The sequence below is a fragment of the Schistocerca serialis genome, chromosome 1 (genome assembly GCF_023864345.2).
Source record: "Schistocerca serialis cubense isolate TAMUIC-IGC-003099 chromosome 1, iqSchSeri2.2, whole genome shotgun sequence".
NCBI lineage: Eukaryota > Metazoa > Arthropoda > Insecta > Orthoptera > Acrididae > Schistocerca > Schistocerca serialis.
In genome coordinates, this window is record NC_064638.1 from 73,156,295 (window position 1) to 73,160,609 (window position 4,315).

The 4,315-nt window shown below is 43.5% G+C and overlaps 1 non-coding gene across 1 annotated transcript; it reads right to left on the reverse strand.

Moving 5' to 3' along the window:
• Positions 1–268: 268 nt before the first annotated feature.
• Trnas-cga (transfer RNA serine (anticodon CGA)) lies at positions 269–343 on the reverse strand. The gene has a single exon. It is a non-coding gene; the product is annotated as a tRNA-Ser (tRNA).
• Positions 344–4,315: the final 3,972 nt, after the last annotated feature.

Genomic DNA, 4,315 nt, shown 5'->3' on the forward strand with positions numbered 1-4,315 from the left:
ACTTCGGTTTGCTTTCCTTTCAACATTATGTATGTAATCGTCCCAATTTAAATTATGCGTTATTGTAATCCCTAACTATTTTGTTGAATTTACAGCCTTTAAATTTGTATTATTTTTCGTGTAATCGAAATTTAGCGGATTCCTTTCAGTAATCATGTGGATGACTTAACACTTTACATTACTTAGACACAATTGTCACTTTTCGCACCGTACAGATAGCTTGTCCAAACAATTTTACAGTTTGAAACTTCCTGGCAGATTAAAACTGTGCGCCCGACCGAGACTCGAACTCGGGACCTTTGCCTTTCGCGGGCAAGTGCTCTACCAACTGAGCTACCGAAGCACGTAAAGCTGTGAGTACCGGGCGTGAGTCGTGCTTCGGTAGCTCAGTTGGTAGAGCACTTGCCCGCGAAAGGCAAAGGTCCCGAGTTCGAGTCTCGGTCGGGCACACAGTTTTAATCTGCCAGGAAGTTTCATATCAGCGCACACTCCGCTGCAGAGTGAATATCTCATTCTAGTTTTACAGTTTCTTTTCGTGATATAATGACTTTATAAGATGGAGTGACAGCATCTTCTACAAACAGTCTAAGAGGGCTCCTCAGACTGTTTCATACATTGTTTATGTAGATAAAGAACAACAGAGGACTTGTAACACTTCCTTGGGGAACGCTGGATATTGCTTCTGTTTTACTCCGACGATTTTCCATCAATTACTACGAACTGTGATCCTTCTGACATCAAATCACGATTCCAATCGCACAACTGAACCGATACTCCACAGACACGCAATTTGATGAGGAATTGCATGCAAGGAACTTTGTCAAAAGGCTGGAAATCTAAAAATATGAAATCCGTTGTCGTTTCTGTCGGTAGCACCCATTACTTCGTGAAAATAAAGAGCTAGTGGTGTTTCACAAGAACGATTTTTCTGAATCCTTGCTGACTATATGCCAATAGGCCTTTATATTCGAACACAGTATGTGTTCCAAAATCCTACGGCAAATCGACGTCAGTGAAATCCGATTACTTCTATTCCCTTTCTTGAGTACTTTCCAGTCTTTAGATACAGGTCTTTCGAAGAGCGAGCGGCTCTATGGTACTGCTAAGTGTGGAGCTATTGTAACAGCATATTCTAAAAGGAACCTAACTAGTATGCAATCTAGACCGGAGATCTTGCCTTTATTAAATGTCTTAGATTGCTTCGCAGCACCGAGGATATCTACTTCTAAGCTACTCATGTTGACAGTAATCTTGATTAGAATTCGGGAACCGGCCAGAGTGGCCGTGCGGTTCTAGGCACTACAGTCTGGAGCGGGGTGACCGCTACGGTCGCAGGTTCGAATCCTGCCTCGGGCATGGATGTGTGTGATGTCCTTAGGTTAGTTAGGTTTAATTAGTTCTTAGTTCTAGGCGACTGATGACCTCAGAAGTTAAGTCGCATAGTGCTCAGAGCCATTTGAACCATTTTTTAGAATTCGGGAATATTTACTTGGTTTTCTTTCGTGAAGGAACTACGGGAAACCGTGTTCAGTAACTCTGCTATAGGGGCACTGCCATCAGTAACATCACCATTTTCATCGTGCATTGAACGTATTGATTGTTTCTTTCTGCTGGTGTGTTTTACGACTAGAATCACATTGGGTTTTCTGTCACATTTCGAGACACTTTCGCTGTGAAAATTATTAAAAGCACCTCACATCGAAGATCGAGCTAAATTTAGAGCCTCTGTAACACTTCGCCAATTTTTGGGATTTTGCATTCTGTTAAATTTGTCATGCTTTTTTCGTTGCTTCTGCAACAATGTTCTGACCTGGTTTGTGTGCCATAGGGGATCAGCACCATCTTTAATTAATTTGTTTTGTGTAAATCATTCAATTGCGACAGATATTATTTCTTTGAATTTATGTCACATCTCGTGTACACTTACATAGTAGGATTGGAAAGAGTGGAGACTGTGTCTTAGGAAGGCACCAAGCGTAGTTTTCTCTGATTTTTTAAATAGATATATTCTGCGTTTACTATTGGTGGGCTGAGATTTTACGGTGTCCAATCAAGCTACAATAACCTTGTAGTCAGTAATTTCTCTGTTATCATGGTGCTTACTATTTACTCAGTGTTATTTGTTGCTAGAGGTGGAGTATGTTTTGACAGCCATTTACACTTAGAGCGGGCTCCAGAACAAACCAAAATAATTTTCTAACAAACCATTCAGTACGGTTTCGGACGACAGTTTATGCCTACAACCGACTTTGAACATGTATTTTCGCCAACATATCGAGGATAGATCGAAGTCACTACCAACTATAACTGTATGAGTGGGATACCTCTTTGAAATGAGACTTAAGTCTTCTTTGAACTGTGCAGCATCTGTATCATCTGAGTTGGGTGGTCGGTAAAAGGAGCCAATTATTAATTTATTCAGAAGGTAAACTACTTTTGACAGCAATTAACACTTCACCACCATTTATATTTAATGTACCCTTTCTGAACACAATTGGTCCTTGATAAAAATTACGGCTGAATTTATCTCCAGCTTTAGCCAGTTTTCCTTACCTACAAGGATTTGAGCTTCAGTGCTTTCTATTAGAGCTTGGAGTTCTGGTTCTTTCCTAACGCAGCTACGACAATTTACGACTGTAGTACCGATTGTTGCCGGGTCTACTCTCGTGCTGTGTTTGCCCTGCACCCTTTCTGCGCCTTTTAGACTGACGCCCGTTCTGTAGTGTCACGAGACTTTCTAACCTAATTACCACCCAGTCCCCTATACACAGCCCCCGCTATCTGTGTAGCCGTGTGTAGTTGACCCGTGACCTATTAAGCGGAACCCGAAAACCCACCACCCTACGGCTCATGTTAAGGAGTCTGCAGCCTACAGCCAACATGGTCGCAGAATCATCTGCGATTCTGATTCAGACCCTCCATTCAACTCTGTAGTAATGGACCACAGTCTGTTCCGTCGACGACGATGCAGATGGTGATCTCTCCCTTCATCTGGTAAGTAGCACTGGCAGTCTTTACCACTTCAGTTAGCCATCCAAAATCGGAAAGAATCTCTTCCAGTCCAAAGCGACACACGTAGTTAGTACCAGCAGGAGCCACTATCTGCACCCTGTCGTCTTCATCTATCTGGAAGCATCTGTCCCACATGTGGAATGACTCCACCTGGTGTGCGCACAGAGTGCACACTGGATACCTTCCCCTCCTTGCAGCCATGTCCCTAAGGAGACATATTACATGCCTACGGTGGAGTTTCCAACTACCAGTAATCCCACCCTCTGTGAACACACAGACCTTGAGGACTGACAGGCTTCCTCTGGAAAAAGGCGAGTGGCTGGATCTGGCTCAGAAACTTTGTCAGCCACTGACAGCGCCGAGACCTGTTTCGTCAGAAAGCCGCAGAGGCCCTCTATTTCCCACATGGACAGTCTTTCACTGCCTGCCACCCCTAGGAACGACTTCCAAATCGACCCCAGGTGATAGGCCATCCTCGGTGTGGACAGTAGGTGAGGTGGCCACAGCAGTGGACTGATCAGGGACACTGGGAACGAGCTGGACGTCTCTCGGATCCCCACGTGCCCCCCCCTCCCTCCATCCCCCCCCCTTCCCACCAACCCCAGTGATACTCAGTGAGTGAAGAGTGACCAACTCTACTCGCATTTCAACGCGGCGATCACAGTTCCTACCCGTACTAATGACGGCAGAAATATATCCCAGGCACTTCAAAACGCAGAAATGTGTCTAATAAATACCCAAACACGCACGAAATATAGGTGCACAGAGGAAATTTCAAATAAGTTGCTTCCTAGGAGAATCTGTATCAACTCACAAACGAGTGAAGGATCGAACAACTGGAAGCGATTCTTCAAAACACAAGACAAATGACTATCGCAATGCCAAAGAGCGGTAATATTTTAATATTTTGAGTATCAGCCTCAGTTGCACAAATTTTCCGGTCTTTACCAGGTTTCGGCTAAATTAATCTAGCCTTCTTCAGAAGCATAAAATTACTATAACATTCCAGAGTAAGGCATAGTCAACATTAAAATTAAAACCTATAGTACTTCAGTGCCAACGTTAGTTGCCGCTGCCAACCGCGTGGTGAAGAGATGCCGCGGCTGGACTTCAGCTAAGTAGTTTTATTCGACATGGTACCACGGTACTATAGGTTTTAATTTTAATGTTGACTATGCCTTACTTTCGCATGTTATAGTAATTTTATGCTACTGAAGAACGCTAGATTAACTTAGCCGAAACCTGGTAAAGACCAGAAAATGTGTGCAACTGAGGCTGATTCCTCAAAATATAGGTCTATTAC